Raw genomic sequence first — 27,484 nt, 5'->3', positions numbered from 1 at the left:
GAATAGTATGTGCTTGAATCCCAGCTCAGATAGATGGGGACAGATTGGCTTTCATACTTAGATTAATTATAATGTAGCCCATCATCATTTGAAGATCCACAGGTATCATATGCAGGTAGATAAGTTAACATATTTCTAAAATTTAAAAACCCTTCTTGTGAAACCTGAAAAAAAATTATCTGTATTTCTGAAAAATGGACAAAACTAGACAAATTATGATTGAACATTACAAAATTATACTGCAAAAACTAGATAAGGACCAACCAAAGCAATATAAAGTAAAATCTTAAATATTCCAAAATTAAAATAAGTTCTGGTTCATATATGAAGGCTTATTTAAAAGCAGACTCATTCTATAAACAGGACTTGAACCAACAGTCCGTTGATAAAAGATAGTGGAGCAAAAAACAAACAGCTAGAGGAATTCAGCGAATCAAGCAGCATCTGTGGAGGCAAAGAAATGGACAATGTTCTGGGCTGGTACCCTGCATCAGGAAGATAGTGGCTTATTTCAAAGGACCCAAGTGAGTATGAAGTCTTTGTGCGTGACATTGCAAGGCCAACACCCCCAGCATGGAAGCCATAATCACACATGGCCAGCTCTGCTGCGAAGGCCATGCCCAAAACACAATCTATTCCAAGCTCTGTTACAAGAAGACACAGGATAAGGTTCAAGATTACACTTAAAGCTTCCTCGAGAAATGCAACATCCCTATTGACTCCTGGAAATCTCTGGCCTACGAATGCTCCTTTGAGAATGAGCATTCAGTATGACATTGTGAACCTCGAGTCTCTACAGTGCGAGTACATGCGGGACATGCATAAATGATGGAGGGAGTGTACCATCTCATGAGTGACCCTCCCTTCACCCTGTCAGACACCTGCCCGATCTATAGAAAAATCTGTCACTCCTGTATTAGCCTCATCAGTCAACTTGGAATCCATAGAACCAAAGTGGAAACGTCACCCTCTACCTCGAGAGACTGCCTAAGAAGAAAAATTTCCAATAGGCAATGTGATTACATAGTGTGATCCGAATGCTTGTTCATTATTTTGATTAGTAATGAGCCAGTTTATTCCCATGCATTGGTGGCAGCTACTTTTTCCTCAAGGAAGCTATGGCAGCAACCCTAGAGTGTGTCCTTTTCTTTTTCAATCTTTTTATTAGTTTTCAAATTAATACAGATTAATATATAACATCAATGCTTGTACATGTAATACAAAGATCGGGAGAACAATCATGGCATGGATAATCATAAAAAACAATAAAGTATATAAAAAAATCTGTAGATCCAATGATCTCTTAGTGAATGAATATAATATAAAAGAAAGGAAAGAAAAAGATTTATTATAAAATATGAAAGAAAAAAAAAATCCCCAAAACAATAAGAAAATTTATAAACAGTATATCAAACCAAACTAAGCTAAGGAAAAAAAAATTTTTTAAAAATCCAAAAAAAAACAAACAGAATAAAAAACTGGACTAAAATTTCTCAGTAGAAACAGAGCAATATTATGTTGTCAACTCCATTCCTCTAAGTTGAAAGGTTATTACAAGGGGATCTATATCATGTGAAAATATTGAATAAATGGCTCCAAACTTCCTCAAATTTAAGCAAAGGATCAACAGTACCACTCCTAATTTTTTCCAAGTTTAAACATGATATAGTTTGAGAGAACCATTGAAAAGTAGTAGGGGGTATTGGATCCTTACATTTAAGCAAAATGGATTGTTTGGCCATTAATGTGACAAAGGCAATCATACAGTTAGCGGAGGCAGATAGATGGCCAGACTCTATCCTTAGTAATCCAAAAATTGCAGTGATAGGATGAGGTTGTAAATCAATCTTCAATACATTTGAAATAATGTTAAAAATATCTTTCCAATATTTTTCCAAAAGAGGACAGGACCAAAACATATGTGTAAAAGAAGCCACATTCGATTTACATCTGTCACATATAGGATTTATATGTTGATAAAAACGAGCTAGGTTATCTTTTGACATATGGGTCCTGTGAACTACCTTAAACTGTATCAAAGAGTGTCTGGCACACATTGAAGATGTATTAACTAACTGAAGAATTTTCTTCCAAGTCTGTAGGTAAAGATGTCTGGAGTTCACTTTCCCATTCGTTCTTAATTTTGTCCAGTGGTTCAGAATGAATTTTCATAATTAGATCATAGATTATTGCTATCAAGCCCTTCTGACAAGGATTAAAACCGAAAATTTTTTCCGTAATTTCAGTTTTGTAAGGTGTGGGAAAAGAGGGTATAGTAGCTTTTAAAAAATATCTAATCTGCAAATATCGAAAAAAGTGTGATCTAGACAAATTGTACTTGTTCAAAGAATGAAAAACAGTTATCAATGAATAAATCATGAAAACATACTATTACCTTCCTTTTCCATATGGAAAACGCTGAATCAACTCTGGATGGATGAAAGAAGTAATTAGATTGAATGGGACTTGATAGATTAAATTTATTCTATCCGAAAAATTTACGAAATTGAAACCATATTCGTATTGTATGTTTAACAATTGGGTTAATCATATGTTTACTTAATTTGGTAAGTGCAAAAGGGAGTGGAGCTCCTAAAATAGAAGCTAATGAAAATTCAAGTACTGATTGGGACCCAAGGTGTACCCAATTGGGGTGTTGAATTGCATCTGAATCTTTTATCCAAAAAATTAAATATCTAATATTGATTGCCCAATAATATAATCTAAAGTTAGGCAAGGCCATACCACCATCCTTTTTTAGGAGTGCGTCCTTTCGCTAAACTTTGTGTGTAATGCAGCTCAGAGTCAGTGGCCTCTTTTGGGAGTCTGAAGGAGCAGGTAGAGAAAATGTATCCCCTCTCTCAAGTAGGTGAATAAACAGTGGACAGATTGAAACCAATTGGGACATCTCTGAATGTGAGATACGGAGAATTATTTTCACTCAGACACTGGAATGCACTCAGTTAACTTCCATCAATAATTTTAAAACAGAGAGTTAGGAAGAAGGTTAACAAAAGTACAAATTAAAGTGCGGATGGGAGACTGAGCACCTCTGGTCTTTCAAGCAGCCAGTACAGTCTTGTCTGGCCATTTAACTTACTCAAACTGGAACTTGAACTGGCAATCCTTGGGTTAGGAAACCAGTGCCTTATCCATTACACCAGTGGGCGAACTGTAGGTCTTCATGAGGTGTTTATCACTGGTTCAATGTTGCCATGTAATCAATCCCATCTCTTTTTTCGGTCCGGAGCTTTCCTTCTGGTCCTTCTTTGGTGAGGTTCCACGACTCTGTGCTTTGGCTGCCTGTCCTTTCTGCAACATGGTGTCCAAAGTTGAATTTAAACAGGGAATTTTCCAGATTGCAGGGCACTGGGAATTTTTTCCTTAAAGCTGAGAACACAAACTGTGCCTGGCTATTGCAGACTGTGTATCTCCATTTCAAGGAAGGAAATGTGCGGGGGTGGGGGGGGGGGGGGGGGGGGGCGCATGCATGGATGAGATAAAGAGACAGCATTTAGCTGCAAAATGAGGGTGGTGATATTCTCAATTCCAGAGCTAAAGGAAAGGTACCCCCTGAATGCATTAAATCAAAGGCCAGAAATAATGTCACCATCTTTGAACCAAGTGCACACCAGATGGGAATTGAACCCACAATCCCTGGTTTAGGAGGCCAATGCCTTATCTACTAGGCCACTGGGGTGGCTGCAGCTCTGCATTTGATGCTGACCACTTCTCATTACTTCACCAGGAGATCATGGACAAATTCCATCTCTCTGGCTTGTTTTTCTTTTGTTGACCAATACATTCTTTCAATACCAATCTGTGTGTCATGGGGGTGAATTCAAAGTGCCTGCAGTAGACCTGAGGAGGTCTGTGTGTGCTCAGGTCTTCACAGTAGAAGGAGGTTCTGAAGGAGAATAAGTCGTCCTGTTCTCTAGCGGGCTAATGACCTGGGGACAGAGAGTGAAAATCACTGACAAAAGATCTCTGAACTGGAGATGAGAATGTTTTCCTTAGAAGTTTCCCAGGAGCCTGACAACAATCTGAATTAAATTGTAGTGAAAGCTAATTTCATGAATAATATTAAACTGTAATTAAGCAGGGAATTGAGGTGAGTTAGTTACAGGATTATGGATGCGAAGTGAGACTGTGGGACTCTGTGTCTATTCTCTCAAAGAGCCAGCACGGATTCATCGAGCTGCATGGCGTCATTCTAGTCGTTTAGTGAGTTTTCACGACATTGTGCTTTGGCCACAGGACCCTTCCGCAACATGGTGTTTGGTTATGAATGGAGAATTTTCCAGGTTTTCATGGAGCTGGGAATGATGTCCCTAAAGTTGAGAACACAAACTATGCCTGAGTATTGCACTTTGGTGTATATGCCTGGGGTACTGGGTGGATGGATGAGATAAAGAGGCAGCATTTGCCTACAAAGTAAGGGTGATGTTCTGAGTTTCAGGAGCCCAGCAATGCATTGGCTTGTGCCACTAGAGAGCAAAGGACAGTGTGAGAAAGGAGCCGAACAGGAATTGACGAGATTGATCGATGAGTTAAGAGGAAAGCTACCTCCTGAAAGTGCATTAAATCAAAGGCCAGAAATGAAACCTTAGTCTTTACCTCGAAACAAATTGCACCCCAGGTGGGACTTGAACCCACAATCCCTGGCTTAGGAGGCCAATGCCTTATCCATTAGGCCACTGGGGCGGCTGCAGCTCTGCATTTGATGCTGACCACTTCTCCTTACTTCACCAGGAGATCGTGGACAAATTCCATCTCTCTGGCTTGTTTTTCTTTTGTTGACCAATACATTCTTTCAATACCAATCTGTGTGACACGGGGGTGAATTCAAAGTGCATGCTGTAGAGCTGAGGAGGTCTGCGTGGGCTCAGGTCTTCACAGTAGACGGAGGTTCTGAAGGAGAATAAGTCGTCCTGCTCTCTAGTGAGCTAATGACCAGGGGATAGAGAGTGAAAATCACTGACAAAAGATTTCTGAAATGGAGATGTGAATTTTTTGCTTAGAAGTCTCCCAGGCACCTGACAACAATCTGAATTAAATTGTAGTGAAGCTAATTAAATGAATAATTTTAAACTGTAATTAGGCAGGGTGAGTTAGTTACAGGATTATGGATGTGAATTGAGACTTTGGGAATCTGTGTCTATTCTCTCAAAGAGCCAGCACGGATTCATCGGGCTGCATGGCCTCATTCTAGTGCTCTAGTGAGTTTCCATGACCTTGTGCTTTGGCCACAGGACCCTTCCGCAACATGGTGTTTGGTTATGAATGGAGAATTTTCCAGGTTTTCAGGGAGCTGGGAATGATGTCCGTAAAGTTGAGAACACAACTATGCCTGAGTATTGCACTTTGATGTATATGCCTGGGGTACTGGGTGGATGGATGAGATAAAGAGGGAGCATTTGCCTGCAAAGTAAGGGTGATGTTCTGAGTTTCAGGAGCCCAGCACTGCATTGGTTTGTGCCACTAGAGAGCAAAGGACAGTGTGAGAAAGGAGCCAAACAGGAATTGACAAGATTATCGATGAGTTAAGAGGAAAGCTACCTCCTGAAAGTGCATTAAATCCAAGGACAGAAATGAAACCTTAGTCTTTACCTTGAAACAAAGTGCACCCCAGGTGGGACTTGAACCCACAATCCCTGGCTTAGGAGGCCAATGCCTTATCCATTAGGCCACTGGGGCAGCTGCAGCTCTGCACTTGATGCTGACCACTTCTCCTTACGTCACCAGGAGATCATGGACAAATTCCATCTCTCTGGCTTGTTTTTCTTTTGTTGACCAATACATACTTTCAATACCAATCTGTGTGGCACGGGGGTGAATTCAAAGTGCCTGCAGTAGACCTGAGGAGGTCCGTGTGGGCTCAGGTCTTTACAGTAAAAGGAGGTTCTGAAGGAGAATAAGTCGTCCTGCTCTCTGGTGGGCTAATGACCTGGGGATAGAGAGTGAAAATCACTGACAAAACATCTCTGGAGAAGAGAATTCTTTCCTTAGAAGTTTCCCAGGAGCCTGACAACAATCTGAATTAAATTGTAGTGAATGCTAATTCCATGAATAATCTTAAACAGTAATTAGGCAGGGAATTGAGGTGAGGTAGTTCGGGATTATGGATGAGAAGTTTCTATTCTCTCAAAGAGCCAGCATGGATTCATTGGGCTGCATTGCCTCATTCTGGTCCTTTAGTGAGTTTCCATGACCTTGTGCTTTGGCCAAAGGACCCTTCCGTAACATGGTTTTTGGATATGAATGGAGAATCTTCGAGGTTGCAGGGAGCTGGGAATGATGTCCCTAAAGTTGAGAACACAAACTATGCCTGAGTATTGCACTTAGGTGTATATGCCTGGGGTACTGGGTGGAAGGATGAGATAAAGAGGCAGCATTTGCCTTCAAAGTAAGGGTGATGTTCCGAGTTTCAGGATCCCAGCACTGCATTGGTTTGTGCCACTAGAGAGCAAAGGACAGTGTGAGAAAGGAGCTGAACAGGAATTGACGAGATGGATCGATGAGTTAAGAGGAAAGCTACCTCCTGAAAGTGCATTAAATCAAAGGCCAGAAATGAAACCTTAGTCTTTGCCTTGAAGCAAAGTGCACCCCAGCTGGAACTTGAACCCACAATCCCTGGTTTAGGAGGCCAATGCCTTATCCATTAGGCCACTGGGGCGGCTGCAGCTCTGCATTTGATGCTGACCACTTCTCCTTACGTCACCAGGAGATCATGGACAAATTCCATCTCTCTGTCTTGTTTTTCTTTTGTTGACCAATACATTCTTTCAATACCAATCTGTGTGGCACAGGGGTGAATTCAAAGTGCCTGCAGTAGACCTGAGGAGGTCTGTGTGGGCTCAGGTCTTCACAGTAGACGGAGGTTCTGAAGGAGAATAAGTCGTCCTGCTCTCTAGTGAGCTAATGACCAGGGGATAGAGAGTGAAAATCACTGACTAAAGATCTCCGAACTGGAGAAGAGAATTCTTTCCTTAGAAGTTTCCCAGGCGCCTGACAACAATCTGAATTAAATATAGTGAATGGTAATTCCATGAATAATTTTAAACTGTAATTAGGCAGGGAATTGAGGTGAGGTAGTTCGGGGTTATGGATGAGAAGTGAGACTGTGGGACTCTGTGTCTATTCTCTCAAAGAGCCAGCAGAGACTCATTGGGCTGCATGGCCTCATTCTGGTCCTCTAGTGAATTTCTATGACTCTATTTTCTTCCTGTACTCCAACTCATCACTGTTTGACATATGGCCTAGTACGGTGTTATCATCTACAAACTTGTAGATGGAGTTAGGGCAGAATCTGGCCACACAGTCATGAGTGTATAGGGAGTAGAGTAGAGGGCTGAGGACGCAGTCTTGTGGGGCACCAGTGTTGAGAATAACTGTGCCGGAGGTGCTGCTGCCTATCCTCACTGATTGCGTTCTGTTGGTTAGAAAGTCAAGGATCCAGTTACAGAGGGAGGTGTTGAGTCCTAGGTCTCGGAGTTTGGTGACATGTTTGCTTGGGATTATTGTATTGAAGGCAGAGCTATAGTCAATAAACAATAGTCTAACACAAGTGTCTTTACTGTCCAGATGCTCTAGAGCTGAGTGTAGGGCCAGGGAGATGGCGTCCAGTGTTGACCTGTTTCGGCAATAGGCGAATTGCAGTGGGTCAAGGTTGTCTGGGAGGCTGGAGTTGATGCGTGTCATGACCAACCTCTCAAAGCACTTCATGCTGGTGGATGTCAGAGCCACTGGTCGGTAGTCATTGAGGCATGTTACCTTGCTTTCCTTCGGTACCAGGATGATGGTGGTCTCCTTAAAACAGGTGGGAACCTGAGATTCGAGCAGGGAGAGGTTAAATATGTCCGCAAATACTTCTGCCAGTTGATCAGCACAAGGTCTGAGCACGTGGCCCGGGACACCATCTGGGCCAGATGCTTTCCTTGTGTTCACTGTCTGGAAGACTGATCTTACGTCCTCAACGGTGGCCACAGGTTCAGTTGCATTGGAGGATGTCAGGGTGGGTGTGACAATCCACTTCCTTTCTGTTCAAAACGTGCATAGAATGCGTTAAGTTCATCAAGAAGGGATGCACTGTTGTTTGCTATGCAGCCTGTTTTCGTCTTGTATCCCGTTATGGCATGTAAGCCCTGCCATAACTGACGGCTGGTCTGGGACCCTATTTTGAGTCGGTATTGCCTCTTGACATCCCTGATAGCCTTCCGAAGGTCATATCTCGATCAGGATCACCAGATTTGTGTGCAGCAGTCCTCACCTTCAGTAGGGAGTGGATCTCCCGGTTCATCCATGGTTTCCTGTTTGGGAACACCCGTATTGTCCTCCTTGGTACACAGTCCTCAACACACTTGCTGGGAGTGAACATCACCAACATCCTGTCCTGGTCAAATCACGTAGATGCGATGGCCAAGAAAGCTCACCCGTGCCTCTACTTCCTCAGGAAGCTAAAGAAATTCGGTTTGTCCCCTTTGACTCTCACCAACTTTTACAGATGCACCATAGAAGGCATCCTATCTGGATGCATCACAGCTTGGTATGGCAACTGCTCTGCCCAGGACCGCAAGAAACTGCAGAGAGATGTGGATACAGCCCAGCACATCACGGACACCAGCCTCCCCTCCTTGGACTGTGTCTTTACCTCTTGCTGTCTTGGTGAAGCAGCCAGCATAATCGAAGACCCCACCCACCTGGGTCATTCTCTCTTCTCTCCTCTTCCATCAGGTAGAAGATACAAGAGCCTGAGGGCATGTGCCACCAGAGTTAAGGACAGCTTCTACCCCGCTGTGATAAGACTATTGAACAGTTCCCTTATACGATGAGATGGACTATGACCTCATGATCTACCTCGTTGAGACCTTGCACCTTATTGCACTGCACTTTCTCTGTAGCTGTGACACTTTACTCTGTACTGTTATTCTTTTTACCTGTACTACATCAATTCACTCTGTACTAACCCAATGTAACTGCACTGTGTAATGAATTGATCTGTACGATCAGTATGCAAGGCAGGTTTTTCACTGTACCTCGGTACAAGTGACAATAATAAACCGATACCAATACTAGTGATTGGTACTGAGGAGGTCTGTGTGTTCTCAGATCGTCACAGTAGAAGGAGGTTCTGAAGGAGAATAAGTCGTCTTGCTCTCTAGTGAGCTAGTGACCAGGGGATAGAGAGTGAAAATCACTGACAAAAGATCTCTGAACTGGAGAAGAGAATTCTTTCCTTAGAAGTTTCCCAGGAGCCTGAGAACAATCTGAATTAAATTATAGTGAAAGCTAATTCCATGAATAATCTTAAACTCTAATTAGGCAGGGAATTGAGGTGAGGTAGTTACAGGATTACGGATGAGAAGTGTCTATTTTCTCAAAGAGCCAGCACGGATTCATCAGGCTGCATTGCCTCATTCTGGTCCTTAAGTGAGTTTCCATGACCTAGTCCTTTGGCCAAAGGACCCTTCCGTAACATGGTTTTTGGATATGAATGGAGAATCTTCGAGGTTGCAGGGAGCCGGGAATGATGTCCCTAAAGTTGAGAACACAAACTATGCCTGAGTATTGCACTTTGGTGTATATGCCTGGGGTACTGGGTGGATGGATGAGATAAAGAGGCAGCATTTGTCTTCAAAGTAAGGGTGATGTTCCGAGTTTCAGGAGCCCAGCACTGCATTGGTTTGTGCCACTAGAGAGCAAAGGACAGTGTGAGAAAGGAGCCGAACAGGAATTGACGAGATTGATCGATGAGTTAAGAGGAAAGCTACCTCCCGAAAGTGCATTAAATCAAAGGCCAGAAATGAAACCTTAGTCTTTACCTTGAAACAAAGTGCACCCCAGGTGGGACTTGAACCCACAATCCCTGGCTTAGGAGGCCAGTGCCTTATCCATTAGGCCACTGGGGTGGCTGCAGCTCTGCATTTGATGTTGACCACTTCTCCTTACGTCACCAGGAGATCATGGACAAATTCCATCTCTCTGGCTTGTTTTTCTTTTGTTGACCAATACATTCTTTCAATACCAATCTGTGTGTCACGGGGGTGAATTCAAAGTGCCTGCAGTAGACCTGAGGAGGTCTGTGTGTGCTCAGGTCTTCACAGTAGAAGGAGGTTCTGAAGGAGAATAAGTCGTCCTGCTCTCTGGTGGGCTAATGACCTGGGGATAGAGAGTGAAAATCACTGACAAAAGATCTCTGAACTGGAGATGAGAATGTTTTCCTTAGAAGTTTCCCAGGAGCCTGACAACAATCTGAATTAAATTGTAGTGAAAGCTAATTCCATGAATAATATTAAACTGTAATTAAGCAGGGAATTGAGGTGAGTTAGTTACAGGATTATGGATGCGAAGTGAGACTGTGGGACTCAGTGTCTATTCTCTCAAAGAGCCAGCATGGATTCATCAGGCTGCATTGCCTCATTCTGGTCCTTTAGTGAGTTTCCATGACCTTGTGCTTTGGCCAAAGGACCCTTCTGCAACATGGTGTTTGGTTATGAATGGAGAATTTTCCAGGTTTTCAGGGAGCTGGGAATGATGTCCCTAAAGTTGAGGGCACAAACTATGCCTGAGTATTGCACTTTGGTGTATATGCCTGGGGTACTGGGTGGATGGATGAGATAAAGAGGCAGCATTTGCCTACAAAGTAAGGGTGATATTCTGAGTTTCAGGGGAGCCCAGCACTGCATTGGCTTGTGCCACCAGAGAGCAAAGGACAGTGTGAGAAAGTAGCCAAATAGGAATTGACGAGATTGATCGATGAGTTAAGAGGAAAGCTACCTCCTGAAAGTGCATTAAATCAAAGGCCAGAATTGAAACCTTAGACTTTACCTCGAAACAAATTGCACCCCAGGTGGGACTTGAACCCACAATCCCTGGCTTAGGAGGCCAATGCCTTATCCATTAGGCCACTGGGGCGGATACAGCTCTGCATTTGATGCTGACCACTTCTCCTTACGTCACCAGGAGATCATGGACAAATTCCATCTCTCTGTCTTGTTTTTCTTTTGTTGACCAATACATTCTTTCAATACCAATCTGTGTGACACGGGGGTGAATTCAAAGTGCCTGCTGTAGAGCTGAGGAGGTCTGCGTGGGCTCAGGTCTTCACAGTAGAAGGAGGTTCTGAAGGAGAATAAGTCGTCCTGCTCTCTAGTGAGCTAATGACCAGGGGATAGACAGTGAAAATCACTGACAAAAGATCTCTGAAATGGAGATGTGAATTTTTTCCTTAGAGGTTTCCCAGGCGCCTGACAACAATCTGAATTAAATTGTAGTGAAAGCTAATTAAATGAATAATTTTAAACTGTAATTAGGCAGGGTGAGTTAGTTACAGGATTATGGATGTGAATTGAGACTGTGGGACTCTGTGTCTATTCTCTCAAAGAGCCAGCACGGATTCATCAGGCTGCATGGCCTCATGCTAGTCCTCTAGTGAGTTTCCATGACCTTGTGCTTTGGCCACAGGACCCTTCTGCAACATAGTGTTTGGTTATGAATGGAGAATTTTCCAGGTTTTCAGGGAGCTGGGAATGATGTCCCTAAAGTTGAGAACACAAACTATGCCTGAGTATTGCACTTTGGTGTATATGCCTGGGGTACCTGCTGAATGGATGAGATAAAGAGGCAGCATTTTGCCTGCAAAGTAAGGGTGATGTTCTGAGTTTCAGGATCCCAGCACTGCATTGGTTTGTGCCACTAGAGAGCAAAGGACAGTGTGAGAAAGGAGCCAAACAGGAATTGACGAGATTGATCGATGAGTTAAGAGGAAAGCTACCTCCTGAAAGTGCATTAAATCCAAGGACAGAAATGAAACCTTGGTCTTTACCTTTAAACAATGTGCAACCCAGGTGGAACTTGAACCCACATTCCCTGGCTTAGGAGGCCAATGCCTTATCCATTAGGCCACTGGGGCGGCTGCAGCTCTGCATTTGATGCTGACCACTTCTCCTTACGTCACCAGGAGACCGTGGACAAATTCCATCTCTCTGGATCATTGCTTTCCTTTTGTTGACCAATACATTCTTTCAATATCAATCTGTGTGTCACGGGGGTGAATTCAAAGTGCCTGCGGTAGACCTGAGGAGGTCTGTGTGTGCTCAGGTTTCACAGTAGAAGGAGGTTCTGAAGGAGAATAAGTCGTTCTGCTCTCTAGTGGGCTAATGACCAAGGGATAGAGAGTGAAAATGACTGACGAAAGATCTCTGAACTGGAGATGAGAATTTTTTCCTTAGAACTTTCCCAGGAGCCTGACAACAATATGAACTAAATATAGTGAATGCTAATTCCATGAATAATTTTAAAATGTAATTAGGAAAGGAATTGAGGTGAGGTAGTTATGGGATTATGGATGAGAAGTGTCTATTCTCTCAAAGAGCAGGCACGAATTCATCAGGGTGCATTGCCTCATTCTGGTCCTCTACTGAGTTTCCATGACCTTGTTCTTTGGCCACAGGATGCTTCCGCATCATGGCATTTGGATATGAATGGAGAATTTTCCAGGTTGCAGGGAGCTGGGAACGTTGTCCGTAAAGTTGAGAATACAAACTATGCCTGAGTATTGCACTTTGGTGTATATGCCTGGGGTACTGGGTGGATGGATGAGATAAAGAGGCAGCATTTGCCTTCAAAGTAAGGGTGATGTTCTGAGTTTCAGGATCCCAGCACTGCATTGGTTTGTGCCACTAGAGAGCAAAGGACAGTGTGAGAAAGGAGCCGAACAGGAATTGACAAGATTGATCGATGAGTTAAGAGGAAAGCTACCTCCTGAAAGTGCATTAAATCAAAGGCCAGAAATGAAACCTTAGTCTTTACCTTGAAACAAAGTGCACCCCAGGTGGGACTTGAACCCACAATCTCTGGCTTAGGAGGCCAATGCCTTATCCATTAGGCCACTGGGGCGGCTGCAGCTCTGCATTTGATGCTGACCACTTCTCCTTACGTCACCAGGAGATCATGGACAAATTCCATCTCTGTCTTGTTTTTCTTTTGTTGACCAATACATTCTTTCAATACCAATCTGTGTGTCACGGGGGTGAATTCAAAGTGCCTGCAGTAGACCTGAGGAGGTCTGTGTGTTCTCAGATCGTCACAGTAGAAGGAGGTTCTGAAGGAGAATAAGTCGTCTTGCTCTCTAGTGAGCTAGTGACCAGGGGATAGAGAGTGAAAATCACTGACAAAAGATCTCTGAACTGGAGAAGAGAATTCTTTCCTTAGAAGTTTCCCAGGAGCCTGAGAACAATCTGAATTAAATTATAGTGAAAGCTAATTCCATGAATAATCTTAAACTCTAATTAGGCAGGGAATTGAGGTGAGGTAGTTACAGGATTACGGATGAGAAGTGTCTATTTTCTCAAAGAGCCAGCACGGATTCATCAGGCTGCATTGCCTCATTCTGGTCCTTAAGTGAGTTTCCATGACCTAGTCCTTTGGCCAAAGGACCCTTCCGTAACATGGTTTTTGGATATGAATGGAGAATCTTCGAGGTTGCAGGGAGCCGGGAATGATGTCCCTAAAGTTGAGAACACAAACTATGCCTGAGTATTGCACTTTGGTGTATATGCCTGGGGTACTGGGTGGATGGATGAGATAAAGAGGCAGCATTTGTCTTCAAAGTAAGGGTGATGTTCCGAGTTTCAGGAGCCCAGCACTGCATTGGTTTGTGCCACTAGAGAGCAAAGGACAGTGTGAGAAAGGAGCCGAACAGGAATCGACGAGATCGATCAATGAGTTAAGAGGAATGCTACCTCCTGAAAGTGCATTAAATCCAAGGACACAAATGAAACCTTAGACTTTACCTTGAAACAAAGTGCACCCCAGGTGGGACTTGAACCCACAATCCCTGGCTTAGGAGGCCAATGCCTTATCCATTAGGCCACTGGGGCGGCTGCAGCTCTGCATTTGATGCTGACCACTTCTCCTTACATCACCAGGAGATCATGGACAAATTCCATCTCTCTGTCTTGTTTTACTTTTGTTGACCAATATATTCTTTCAATACCAATATGTGTGTCACAGGGGTGAATTCAAAGTGCCTGCAGCAGACCTGAGGAGGTCCGTGTGGGCTTAGGTCGTCACAGTAGAAGGTGGTTCTGAAGGAAAATAAGTCGTCCTGCTCTCTAGTGGGCTAATGACCAGGGGATCAAGACTGAAAATCACTGACAAAAGATCTCCGAACTGGAGAAGAGAATTCTTTCCTTAGGAGTTCCCCAGGAGCCTGACAACAATCTGAATTAAATTGTCGTGAATGCTAATTGCATGAATAATTTTAAACTGTAATTAGGCAGGGAATTGAGGTGAGGTAGTTACGCGATTATGGATGCGAAGTAAGACTTTGGGACTCTGTGTCTATTCTCTCAAAGAGCCAGCACGGATTCATCGGGCTGCATGGCCTCATTCTAGTCCTCTAGTGAGTTTCCATGACCTTGAGCTTTGGCCACAGGATGCTTTCTTAACATGGCATTTGGATATGAATGGAGAATTTTCCAGGCTGCAGGGAGCTGGGAATGATGTCCCTAAAGTTGACAACACAAACTATGCCTGAGTATTGCACTTTGGTGTATATGCCTGTGGTACTTTGTGGATGGATGAGATAAAGAGGCAGCATTTGCCTGCAAAGTAAGGGTGATGTTCTGAGTTTCAGGGCCCCAGCACTGCATTGGTTCGTGCCACTAGAAAGCAAAGGACAGTGTGAGAAAGGAGCCGAACAGGAATTGACGAGATTGATCGATGAGTTAAGAGGAAAGCTACCTCCTGAAAATGCATTAAATCAAAGGCCAGAAATGAAATCTTAGTCTTTATCTTGAAACAAAGTGCACCCCAGGTGGGACTTGAACCCACAATCCTTGTCTTAGGAGGCCAATGCCTTATCCATTAGGCCACTGGGGCAGCTGCAGCTCTGCATTTGATGCTGACCACTTCTCCTTACATCACCAGGAGATCATGGACAAATTCCATCTCCTTCTTCAGATTTCAATACCAAAGATCCCACCAATCACCAGACACAGTCACAGAGTAAGAGTCATACAGCTCCTTTGGCCCACCATGCCCATACTGACCATCTTCTAATTTCATCTAGTTTACCTGCGAGGCTACTTGGATTAAAGTAAATGCAGTTGAGCCTGTCTGCCCTCCCATCCCCTGAACTAGTCTCTGTCTGCTCTGCCCACTGGCCTTAATTGATTTATCCTCTACAGTCATCTCCCCATCTCTGCACTGCTACAATGTCTCCTGCCAAATCAGTTTAAACCCCCCTGAGTATCATGAGCAAACCTCCATGCAAGGATGTTGGTCCCCTCCAGTTTAGGTGCCACCTATTTTTGTACAGATCTCACCTGCTCCAGAAGCTATCCCAAAAGCCCTCCCTCCTGCACCAACTCTTTACACATTCATCTGTCCTATCCTCTGATTTCTACCCTCCTTAGTATGTGCCACAGGAAGGTCCTGCTTGTTAATGTTCTGCCTGAATTCACACTGCAGCTCCTCATCCCTCTTTCTACCTATGTTGTTACTAGGACCTTTGGCTGTTCCCCTTCCATCTTCAGCATGTTCTGTACCCATTCTGAGACATCCCTGACCCTGGCAACATGGAGGCAACAGACCATTCTGAATTCTCGTTCTTGTCCACAGAAGTGCCTGTCTGTTCCCCTCACTAACAAAGGGTCTCGACCTGAAATGTCGAGTGTCCATTTCCCTCCAAAGCTGACAGCTCACACACTGAATTCCTCCTGTGTCTTATTTTTCCACCCACGGCTGCTCACCTAATCTTTTCCCTCCTCTGCTCTGCATCAGAGCCAACTGTGGTCCCACAAACTCCGCTGCTGCTGCCACTTTCCTCTGAGAAGCCATTCCCCCCCAACAGTATCCGAAACAGTATACCTGTCTGAGAGGGGAATGACAACAGGGGACTCCTATACTACCTGGCTGCACCTATTGCCCTTCCTGGTGGTCACCCATCTCCTTTCGGTACCTGCGGTGTGACTAACTCGCTAAGTGTACTATCTGCAACATTTTCTGTGCCCCGGATGCTCCACAGTGAGTCCAGCTGCAGCTTCAGCTGCTCTATGCAGACAGACAGGAGTTGCAGCTGGGCACACTTCCCGCAGGTAAAGTCACCAGGAATATTGGAAATGTCCCTGATTTCCCACATCCTGCTGGAGGTGCAGTCCACTGCCCTGGTTTCCATATCCTTTATGCCCATTCCCTTCTACTTAGAAAGAGGGAAAAGAACACCTTACTTGGTCACTGCTCGCCCTCCGCACTGAAGCCTGCACATTGACCTCAACAGCAGCACTTCAACCTCACAGTCCCTCTCTCACTCTATTGCCTCTCTTTTCCTACCACTCGCTCACCATTGATCTTGCAGGTACTGCTGGTCCCACTGTCACCTTTAGGCTTCACCTTGCTCCCTTTGCCTCATCCCTTCTCGTTACACTTGATTGCTGGTGAAAAGGTTGGGAGTTTATTGGACAGAAACTGTCTTTGCTGAGACTTCCTCATTTGCCCTCACTTTTCCTGAATTTATAAACTCCATCCTTCTGAAAACGATTGGGTCTTTGCCCGTTTCAGCTGTCAGGAGTCAACTGCTTTCCACAGAATAAAGAATCTACTTCTTCACTGGTCACTCAGGGCCAAGGATCACTTGCTTCCTCTCCAGTCCTGTGACAGGAGGTGCTGGGTAGTAGGAATCATGGTGCAATCCTGAAAAATGTTCACATTGGGCTTTTCTGTGCTCCCAGTGAAGGGACTCAAGGTTCTCAGTGCCATCCTTGTTACTCCTTCTTCATAGTCATAGGCTAGGAATTCCTTCAAGTTGATGGTGTTTGTATTTCCTCAAGGAAGCTTTAAGAATATCAGTCTTTGTTCTTGGTAATCCCCTCACATAATGGACCTTACAAGAACACAAGAAAAAGGGAGCAGGAGTAGGCCACCAGGCCCTTCGAGTTGTCCTACCATTTAATATTATCATGATTGATCTATGTTGGCCTCAACCCCTCTTCTGTGCTAGTTCCCCATAACCCTTAATTCCTCAATCGTTCAAATATTTATCTATCTCCACCTTAAATACATCCAATGATCCGGCCTCCACCACCCTCGGGAACAGAGAATTCCAGGGATTCACTGCCCTCGGAGAGAAGAAATTTCTGCGCATCTCAGTTTTAAATGACCGGCCCCTTATTTTGTAGCAATGTCCCCTTGTTTGAGACTCTTCCACCAGTGGAAACAATTCAACATCTACCCTCAGAGTAGAGTGTCCCTTTGGGGGGTTTTCTGTTGGGCAAGTGAATGATGTGGCCCACCCAGTAGATTTGGCTGATTGTAATTAGTACTTCCACGTTAGGAATGTTAGTGTGGGACAATGTTGCTTCACTCATGCTTCCAGAGGGTTTGGAGGATTATTTCATACCAGACTCACCCTAAATGGGATTCAGGCCAACATTATTTCACTGGAGCCGGGTAACAGTGAAGGCAATCTTTGTCCTTGACATTCCAACTAATTCCCACTAGGCACTGTAGAACCAGACCTCTAAAAAGTGCATTAAATCAGAAATAATACACTTTTGAAGCCAATGCACCCCAGATGGGACTTGAACCCACAATCCCTGACTTAGGAGGCCAGTGCCTTATCCATTAGGCCACTGGGGCAGCTACACCTATGCACTGTTGCTAACGCCATTTGACCAGGAACAGATTTCAATCCTTTTCTGGCTCACTGCTTTTCTTTCATTGAAACTTGCATTCTTTCAATACCAAAGATTTCAGCAATCACTGGACACAGTTTGACAGTATCTTCTTTGCTCCCTGTTGTAATACTTCACGTCGCTGGCTAAAAGGTTAATTGTTTATCTGACAACATCATTCCCATGTGTGAACACAGTACACTAGTTCCCATTAAATAATTGTTTTATAGAGGTTCATCCTGATCTCCTCATTCTTGTACTCCTTGCCTTTAATTACAAAACTTAGACTGCCATATACTTTTTTCTTGCTTTCTGAACCTCTTCTGCCACTTTCAGCAACTTATGCAGATGTACCACTGAAACTCTCTGTTCTTGTATCCCTTTAAGAATTACACCCTCCCACTGATCTACCTCACCATTGTCCTGCTCTATTCTCATACTGCTTGATTTCTTTAATATTCAGAAACCTATTAGTCTCTGTTTTAAATGAAAAACATGATAAATATTATACCTTTCAGACACACAGATTCAAATTAATTGCTTTGAAATTCTATAAAACTCCAGCCAGTTATGCTTTTTCATATCGGGTGCTGGCTACTTACTTCATAAATTCAGTGTCTCATTTTCTGTCAGTAGATTCTATACTGCTTCAACCAGAACTTCACTGTACATTCACATTCAGTCAATTCTCTGACAAAAGCTCATCAAACGTTAGTTTCCACACTCTCTGTACCTTCTGGACAACACTGGCTTCTTTGGACAAAATGAAAATCAAAGAGAGTCCAATACCTAAATGTTCATTAACTCAAATAGGAACAAAACTTACATATGTGAAGCCATACATTGAGAGACATGAGCCACTTGCTGTGCTACGCACTCTCCTGGCTATTTGAAAGCAGACACATATCATAGTTCATTTGACACAAGAGACTGCAGATTCTAGAATGTGGAGCAACAATCAAACTGCTGGAAGAACTCAGTGGGTCAAGCAGCATCTGTTGGGGGAAAGGAGTTGTCGACGTTTTGGGTTGACCTGAAACGTTGACAATTCCTTTTCTCCCACAGATGCTGCTCCACTCGCTGAGTTCTTCCAGCAGATTTTTGTTGCTCATAGTTCATTTATTTAAGATATCTTTATTAGTCACATGTACATCGAAACACACAACGAAATACATCTTTTTGCGTAGTGTTTTGGGGGCAGCCCGCAAGTGTCGCCATGCTTCCGGCGCCAACATAGCATGCCCACAACTTCCTAACCCGTATATCTTTGGAATGTGGGAGGAAACCAGAGCACCCAGAGGAAACCCATGCAGACACGGGGAGAACGTACAAACTCCTTACAGGCAGTGGCTGGAATTGAACCTGGGTCACTAGCGCTGTAAAGCGTTGCACTAACTGCTACACGACTGTGGTTGGTCAGATCTGATTATTAAGACTTAATTTTTTTATCTATCTACCCTGACCCACATGGTTGAATCCCATCAGACTTGGATCCAGGAGCATGGCTCTAGTAAAGGAGGTGAAGAGGTAGCATATAAATAAATGAATTAGGAGCAGGAGTAGTCCACTTGGCTCCCTGAGCCTGCCCCGCCATTCAACATGATCATGATTATAACCCTAGTTCAACACTCCTGCCTACCCCCAGTAACTTTTCACTTCTTTCTTATCAAGAATCTTCGTCTGCCTTAAAGTTATTCAAAGACTCCACTTTCACCATCCTCTAGGGAAGAGAATTCCTAAGACTCGTAGTGCAGCCAGTAGAGCTGTTGCCTCACAGCGCCAGAGAACCAGGTTCAATCCTGACCTCAGGTGCTGTCTGTGTGGAATTTGTATGTTCTCCCTGTGTGGGTTTCCCCCTGGTGCTCCGGTTTCCTATCACATGCCAAAGATGTGCAGGTTGGTAGGTTTAATTGGCTGCTGTAAATTTCCCGTTATGTTGATGAGTGGTAGAATCTGGGGGGAATTGATGAGAATGTGGGGAGAATAAACAATGGAATTAACGTAGGATTAGTTTTAAAAATGAGTTGGTGCAGACTCGATGGGGTAAAGGATCTGTTTCTGTCCTGTACCTCTCTGTGACTCTAAAAAAAATTTCACATCTTAAATGGTCAACCTTTTTAGTTTTAATTTTTAAACATAACCCCTAGTTGTAGATTCTCCCACAAGATGAAATATCCTCTCCACATCCACCTGTCAAAACTTATTACTTGGCTTGAAAGTGAAGGTGACATTGTATTGGTGTTGGTTTATTATTGTCACTTGTACCAAGGTACAGTGAAAAACTTGTCTTGCATACCGTTCATACAGATCAATTCATTACACAGTGCTTTAAGGTAGTACAGGGTAAAACAATAACAGAATACAGAGTAAAGTTTCACAGGTACAGAGGAAGTGCAGTGCAGGTAGACAATAAGGTGCAAGGTCATAATGAGGTAGACTGTGAGGTCAAGAGTCCATCTTATCGTATAAGGGAACCGTTCAATACTCTTATAACAGCAGGATTCAAGCTGTCCTTGAGCCTGGTGGTATGTGCCCTCTGTTATGAGTCAGGTTGCTATTTGGTGAATGTCCCTTTAAGGCACCTGGTCAGTAGAGTAGTAGTGTGTGTGTGTATGGTGTTATCAAGACAGCAAGGCTAAAACAACGTGCTGGCGGTTTTGCTCAGTGAGTCGAGAAGAGAGAGAGAGAGACACTGACTACTGGTCTCTGTATCAATGGATGAAGAACAATAGCTGTGTCTGTCACTACAATCCATGTATGGATTTTTGGAGCAAACAAGTGGAGTCCACTTTGTCGTTAACCTGTAGTGGGAAACAGGTATTTCTGTGGGCGGCCACGTATTGAATGCCTTTGGAGAGGCAGCCACTTTGGAACAAAGTAGTGGAGATCATCGGAGATTGAGGTGTTGTTTTCACAATCCATTGTGGAACATGTGGATTTTGTAATTTCTCTCTACATTCTCTCTGCATTTTCTCTTCAGTCAATGGTGGTTTCACAAAAGCCTTTACTCATGTTTCACCGGATGACTTGCCGAACTGAACTTTGAGAACTATTCCTAGACTTGGAGTTTGGGAATTTGCAACACCCACACTTTGAGTTTAGTTTTTGGGATTATGTTTGATATCTAATGTTTTTACTTTTCTTATTATTACAAGTAGTTATTAATAAAATAGTTTCTAACCCTTATACATGACTCGGTGTGTTTCTATTGTTGCTGGTACGTAACAAAATTGGCGGCTCGTCTGGGATCGATCCCAAGATTGACGAGAGTGGTCTGAGGTCGAACTCAAGACTGGTACAAGAGGTTTGGGTTTGAACAAATTGACGATTGATTGTTGGTCGGCCTGATAAAATTCTTTTTGATTGGTTTGTGTGTGTGGAAACCAGCAGCAATGGATGTTGATGCATTTTTTGAATCACCAACCCCTGAGAGATTTTCTGGGTTGAGAAAGATAGATTTATTGAACATTGCTACAAAGCTAAACCTTGAAACAGTAAAGCGGTCTATGAGAAAGGCAGATATTCAGAGACTGATAGTTGACCATTATGTGAAGGTAAAGATGTTTAGGGAGGAAGTGTTAGAACAGTTCCCTGGGAGTGAACCAGAAATTTCTGATGTCCAGGTACAGCTGGCACAGATACAGTTAGAACAAAGGAGATTAGATGCTGAAGTAGAACAAAAGAGGTTGCAAGTAGAGGCTAATCTAGCAATCAGGAAGATGGAGATGGATAGGGAAGACAAGGAGAAACAGCGGCAACATGAGTTAGCAATGAAGTGAAGGAGTTTTGAATCTGGTTCTGATTCTGATGATTGTTTTATATCCAGTAGGGAGGTTCGATTAGTCCCTCCATTTGAGGAAGATCAGGTTGATCAGTATTTCCAACATTTCTAAAAGGTTTCTGAAGGTTCAAAGTGGCCACGGGACAGATGGGCTCTTATGTTACAGAGTGTGATTAAAGGTAAAGCTCAACAAGCTTATTCTGCCTTGTTTGTTAGGGAGACAGCTGATTATAAAAAAGTAAAACAAGCTGTGTTTAAAGCTTATGAAGTTAGTACCTGAAGCTTACAGACAAAAATTTAGGGACCTGAAGAAGTCTGCAGATCAGACGTATATGGAATGTGCTGCTGAAAAGAGTGTGTGTTTTGAACGATGGTGCATGTCTAAAAATATAGATGGGGATTATGATAAATTGAGAGAATAGATTTCAGTGGAGGACTTTAAAAAGTGTGTCCCAGTTGAAATAACAACATATCTAAATGAGAAGGAGGTGGAAACTATGCAGGAAACTGTTAGGTTGGCAGATGAGTATCCTTTAACCCATAAATCCAAACGGGGACAAACTAGGACCGTCCAAAAGAGTTATGAGGATGAATTGGAAGCCAGCGCTGGAGAAACCTGCTGAGCGTACTTGTTGTTATTGTAAGAAACCTGGTCATGTGATAGCTTAATTGTTCCCTCTTGAAGACAAGGAAAGTAAAGGAGGCCGTGAGAAATGCTTGTTTGCAAGTAGTTAAACCCAAAAATCAGAAGTGCTAAGGATCTGTTGTTAAAGATCAGTCCTTGCAAGAGGTAAATGCTGAAATGTTGGATGAGGTTAGGGAGGAATTCCGTTCTTTTGTGTCAGAGGGTTTTGTCGCACTGGATGCTGGGTCACCCCAAATGCCAGTGAAAATGCTTAGAGATACTGGGGCTTCCCAATCTACCTTGTTAGACAGTGTTTTAAATGTTGGTGGGGAGACTGCTGCTGGTGAGGTACATCTAGTGCGAGGCGATACAGGTGCCATTGTGTCTGTACCTTTCCACAAGGTAATTTTAAAATCAGAGTTAGTAGAAGGACCTGCTAAGATAAGGATACGACATAATTTACCAGTGGAAGGAGTTTCTTTGTTATTAGGGAATGACCTTGCAGGTGGAAAATTGTCCCTGTGGTACAGCTAACGTCCAAACCAATTATTGATGAGTCCTAGAATGATTCAGATGTGTATCCATCCTGTGCAGTGACTCGAGTCAGGGCTAAAGAATTATCCAAGGCAGATAGTCCTGTGCAGCCTGATGTTGTTCCCAGTGACAGCCCAAACAGCAGGCAAGTTATGATGACTTGTCAGAGACTTTTCTGTCTTCACTTGATTATCAAAATCCTTGTATTGAGTCTGAATATAAAGATTTGTCTCTATCCAAGAAAGAGTTCATAATCGAGCAGACTAATGACCCTGAGCTTACTAAATTGAAAGAAAAGCACTCTCAAGTGATGCGATAGTCCAAATTAGGTCCAAATCTAATCCAAATTCACCTGTGGCTCTTTGTAGCCTATTCCTGCCTTTGGTGAACCCTTCTTGAGGTGATTGTGGACCGTGTTAGCCCATTGACAAAGGATTGGGATGAAGGAATACATTTACTTTTGTTTGCAGTAAGGGAGTCAGTGCAAGAATCCTTAGGGTTCAGTCCTTTTGAACTTGTGTTTGGACATCAGGTTAGAGGACCTTTAGAATTGCTAAGGGAACAATGGGTTAATGAAGAGATGCATTTGAATTTGTTGGATTACATTCAAAAATTTAAAAACCGACTGCGAAAGGCTTGCCAAATTGAAAACCCTTGTTTTGAGAAAGTTGCAGCTGTGGCTGTAAATATTAACACTGAATTGTCTAAAAACTGGAAAGTTGAGACTGGCTAAGGTCCGGTCAGACTAAACATGATCACAGCAAGGCTGGCAAATAAAACTGAGTTGGGAAACATTGAAACAAAATTGGCACATTCCCAACCTCAACAAAGTCAACAGATGAAGCAGTTAATTTTAAAATTTCAAAACATGTTTGAGAATGGTTAAGATAGTGTGATCATGTGATAGGTCACATGGAAGACAATCAGCAATGGCCTTTCCTGGTGTTAATTAGAAAAATGTATCTTTACTAATGTCATTTTCTGTAATCATGTAGCATGATAATTGTAACACATTGCTTTACTAATTCTATACACAGTTAAAAATTTTGCTCTTGTAGATCAAATTTTTTTAGGGGGAGGTGTTACGAGTCAGGTTGCTATTTGGTGAATGTCCCTTTAAGGCACCCGGACAGTAGAGTAGTAGTGTGTATGTGGTGTTATCAAGACAGCAAGACTATAACAACGTGCTGGCGGTTTTGCTCAGTGAGTTGAGAAGAGAGAGAGAGACATACACACTGACTGATGGTCTCTGTATCAATGGATGAAGAACAATAGCTGTGTCTGTCACTACAATCCATGTATAGATTTTTGGAGAAAACAAGTGGAGTCCACTTTGTTGTTAACCTGTAGTGGGAAACAGGTATTTCTGTGGGCGGCCACGTATCGAATGCCTTTGGGGTGGCAGACACTTTGGAACAAAGCAATGGAGATCATTGGAGATTGAGGTGTTGTATGGGTTCCATCGTGGAACATGTGGATTTCGTAAATTCTCTCTACATTCTCTCTGCATTTTCTCTTCAGTCAACAGTGGTTTCACAAAAGCCTTTACTCACGTTTCACCTGGTGACTTGCTGAACTGAACTTTGAGAACTATTCCTAGACTTGGAGTTTGGGAATTTGCCACACATACACATTGATTTTAGTTTTGGGGATTATGTTTGATATCTAACGTTTTTACTTTTCTTATCATTACAAGTAGTTATTAATAAAATAGTTTCTAACCCTTATACATGACTCGGTGTGTTTCTATTGTTGCTGGTACGTAACACCTCAGGCTCCAGTATCTTCTGCCTGATGGGAGAGAGGAGAAGAGAGAATGTCCCAGGTGGGCGGGGTCTTTGACTATGCTGGCTGCTTTGAGGCAGCGAGAAGTATAGACAGAGGCCATGGAGGAGAGGCTGGTTTCCATGATTTGCTGAGCCGTGTTCACAACTCTTTGCTGTTTCTTGTGGTCCCGGGCAGAACAGTTGCCATACCAAGTCATGATACATCCAGATAGGATGCTTTCTATGGTTCATCGATAAAAGGTGGTGAGTGTCAAAGGGGACATGCCAAATTTCTTTAGCCTCCTGAGGAAGTAGAAGCACTGGTGATCTTTCTTGGCTATGGTGTCTACGTGGTTGGACCAGGACAGGCTATTGGTGATGTTCACTCCCAGGAACTTGAAACTCTCAACCCTCTCGACCGTTGATGTAGACAGGTGCATTTGCACCGCCTCCCTTCCTGAAGTCAATGACCAGCTCTTTTGTTTTGCTGATGTTGAGGGAAAGGTTGTTGTCATGACACCATGTCACTAAGCTACCTCCTTCCTGTACTCCGGCTCATCGTTATTTGAGATACAGCCCACTATGGTGGTATCACCTGCAAACTTGTAGATGTAGTTAGAGCGGAATCTGGCCATGTAGTCATGAGTGTATAAGGAGTAGAGTAGGGGGCTGAGGACGCAGCCTTGTGGGGCACCAGTGTTGAGAATAATCCTGCTGAAGGTGTTGCTGCCTATCCTTACTGATTGCGGTCTGTTGGTCAGAAAGTCAAGGATCCAGTTGCAGAGGGAGGTGTTGGTTGAGTCCCGTCTCGGAGTATGGTGATGAGTTTCCCCGAATTCTGGAATGGGTGAGGTGTCACAACTGTCTCAGGAGAAGACAATTAGTTACTTAGAGCACGGCAATTTTCAACTTTCTGCTGACAGTTGAAGAGATTGCCAAGGCCACCCATCCAGATGTTTCTCTGTGGCAAATCAATGAAGAGATCTCATTGGGGTGGAGGGAATCGGAAAAGATAGTGAGCGAGATCAGACCTTCCTGCAAAAAAGGGCGTGACCTGTTGGGATTGAGGCCACAGAGTGGTGATTCTGACAGTACCACAAGGGTGTCCACACAAAAGCAGTGGCCAAAGGCTGGGATTGATCAAAACATTGAAGACCAGGTGAAGTCCAACTTGGTGTCAGGATTGCAGGCTGCAGCTACTCACAGCTCCAATGCAAATGTGGAGTTGGCCCACTCATCCCCTCGAATGGGAAGCACATTGACTTAAAGTCATAGAGTACAACCATTTTGCCTATCTACACTAATCCCATTTGCCTGCATTAGGACTGCATCCTTCCATGCCTTATGTCTGTCTAAATACCTCTAAGACATAGTGATTGTATCTGGTTCCTCTATCTCCCCGGCACCACATTCCAGATATCAACCACTCTATGTTGCTCTTTCACAGCCTGGCAGAATCATTGCCTAGAGCCATGAAGCACAGAAGCAGACTCTTCAACCCACAGTATCTATGCCAGCTACTCAGTATCTACCTCTACTAATCCCATCTTCCATCACTCAGCCTTTTATACCAGCATACATTGTGCTATAGAAACCTAGTATCAGAGTCAGAAAAGTCCTGACTATCTAGACTGATTTATATAAGATGTGGGTCACAGAATACAGTAAAATTTTGAGCAGTTACCTTGTAATTTGTTTCTGGGATAAGACTTCCCTTCACCCCAGATGGGACTCAAACCCACAATCCCAGCCAGTGCCTTATCCATTAGGCCACTGGGGTTACACAAAAGCAAACCTTCGTGTTTGCAACTTGAATCTTTGTAATCACTGTCAAATTGTAAAGTTTTCTAATAAACTTTTTTTTTCTGTTGATACGCATCAATATTAAAATAATTCCAAAGATCTGAGGCTCAGGGGGAAATGGTGCAGTGAGACAGGGCAATAGTGATAGGAGACTCGATAGTGAGGAGGGCATAAGGGAGATTCTGTGGTTACAGAGAGACACTAAGATGGTGTTTTGCCTCCTGGGTGCCAGGGTCAAGGATATCAGCTGCAGAAAATTCTTGAGGGGGAGGGCGAACAGCCAGAGGTCGTTGTACATGCTGGTACAAATGACGTAAGTAGAACAAGGGATGAGGTCCTGCTGAATGAGTATAGGGAGTTTGAGTATAGGGAGTTAGGTAAGAAGCAGGATCTTGAGGGTAGTGATCTCCGGATTACTCCCGGTGCCACCTGCTAGCGAGGTCAGAAATAGAATAGTCTAGATGAATTTGTGGGTGAGGAGCTGGTGCAGGGTCAGGGATTCAGGTTCTTGGACCATTGGGATCTCTTCAGGGATAGAGGCGACCTGTACGAGAGAGATGCGTTGCACTTGAACCAGAGAGGGACCAATATCCTTATAGGGAAATGTGCTAATGCTACACAGGAGGGTTTAAACTAGATCCCCAGTGGGGTGAGACTCTGAGCAGGAGAAAGTCATGGATAAAGCAGTAGCCAGCGAGAGCAAGTTTAGTAATCAGGATATCCAGGGGCACAGTAAAGGGAAGGAAAGCAACACTCAGTTAAGCTACGTTTATTTCAATGCACAAGGGTTAACAGGTAAGGTGGATGAACTAAGAGCATGGATTGGCTCTGAGGACTGGGATGTTACAGCCATAACAGAAACATGCTTGAGAGAAGGGCAGGACTGGCAGCTCAATATTCCAGCATACAGTTGCTTCAAGCGTGACAGAGGTAAAGGTAAGCGAGGAGGGGATGTTGCCTAATTGATAAGGGAGGACATAGCAGCACTACTTAGAGATGACATTTTTGGGAGATTGTCCAGTAGAACTCAGAAACAAGGGGTCACTCTAGTGTGGCTGTATCATAGATCCCCCCCCCCCCCCCAATAGTCAGTGGGAACTTGGGAGCAAGTGTGTAGAGAAATTGCTCATAATTGTAAGAATAATAGGGTTGTATTTGTGGGAGATTTCAATTTCCCTGGTATTGACTGGACTACCCAGAGTGTTAAGTGCCTGGACGGGGTGGAATTTGTGAAATGTGTCCAGGCAATTTCCAGAGTCTATAGAGGGCCCTACTTGGAAAAGGGCAATATTGGACCTTC

At 43.6% G+C, this 27,484-nt stretch overlaps 9 non-coding genes across 9 annotated transcripts; all 9 read right to left on the bottom strand.

The window, feature by feature from the left end:
* Positions 1 to 4,631: 4,631 nt before the first annotated feature.
* Positions 4,632 to 4,704, bottom strand: trnar-ccu (transfer RNA arginine (anticodon CCU)). The gene has a single exon. It is a non-coding gene; the product is annotated as a tRNA-Arg (tRNA).
* Positions 4,705 to 5,624: 920 nt separating this feature from the next.
* On the bottom strand, positions 5,625 to 5,697 carry trnar-ccu (transfer RNA arginine (anticodon CCU)). The gene has a single exon. It is a non-coding gene; the product is annotated as a tRNA-Arg (tRNA).
* A 4,138-nt stretch (positions 5,698 to 9,835) lies between these two features.
* On the bottom strand, positions 9,836 to 9,908 carry trnar-ccu (transfer RNA arginine (anticodon CCU)). Its single transcript has one exon. It is a non-coding gene; the product is annotated as a tRNA-Arg (tRNA).
* Positions 9,909 to 10,841: 933 nt separating this feature from the next.
* trnar-ccu (transfer RNA arginine (anticodon CCU)) lies at positions 10,842 to 10,914 on the bottom strand. Its single transcript has one exon. It is a non-coding gene; the product is annotated as a tRNA-Arg (tRNA).
* Positions 10,915 to 11,836: 922 nt separating this feature from the next.
* On the bottom strand, positions 11,837 to 11,911 carry trnar-ccu (transfer RNA arginine (anticodon CCU)). The gene has a single exon. It is a non-coding gene; the product is annotated as a tRNA-Arg (tRNA).
* Positions 11,912 to 12,824: 913 nt separating this feature from the next.
* On the bottom strand, positions 12,825 to 12,897 carry trnar-ccu (transfer RNA arginine (anticodon CCU)). The gene has a single exon. It is a non-coding gene; the product is annotated as a tRNA-Arg (tRNA).
* A 910-nt stretch (positions 12,898 to 13,807) lies between these two features.
* On the bottom strand, positions 13,808 to 13,880 carry trnar-ccu (transfer RNA arginine (anticodon CCU)). The gene has a single exon. It is a non-coding gene; the product is annotated as a tRNA-Arg (tRNA).
* A 930-nt stretch (positions 13,881 to 14,810) lies between these two features.
* On the bottom strand, positions 14,811 to 14,883 carry trnar-ccu (transfer RNA arginine (anticodon CCU)). The gene has a single exon. It is a non-coding gene; the product is annotated as a tRNA-Arg (tRNA).
* A 2,684-nt stretch (positions 14,884 to 17,567) lies between these two features.
* On the bottom strand, positions 17,568 to 17,640 carry trnar-ccu (transfer RNA arginine (anticodon CCU)). The gene has a single exon. It is a non-coding gene; the product is annotated as a tRNA-Arg (tRNA).
* Positions 17,641 to 27,484: the final 9,844 nt, after the last annotated feature.

The sequence above is a fragment of the Pristis pectinata genome, chromosome 4, assembly GCF_009764475.1.
Source record: "Pristis pectinata isolate sPriPec2 chromosome 4, sPriPec2.1.pri, whole genome shotgun sequence".
NCBI classification, from domain to species: domain Eukaryota; kingdom Metazoa; phylum Chordata; class Chondrichthyes; order Rhinopristiformes; family Pristidae; genus Pristis; species Pristis pectinata.
Note: the sequence above shows the minus strand (reverse complement) of the source record. Positions and strands in the feature narration are given on the sequence as shown.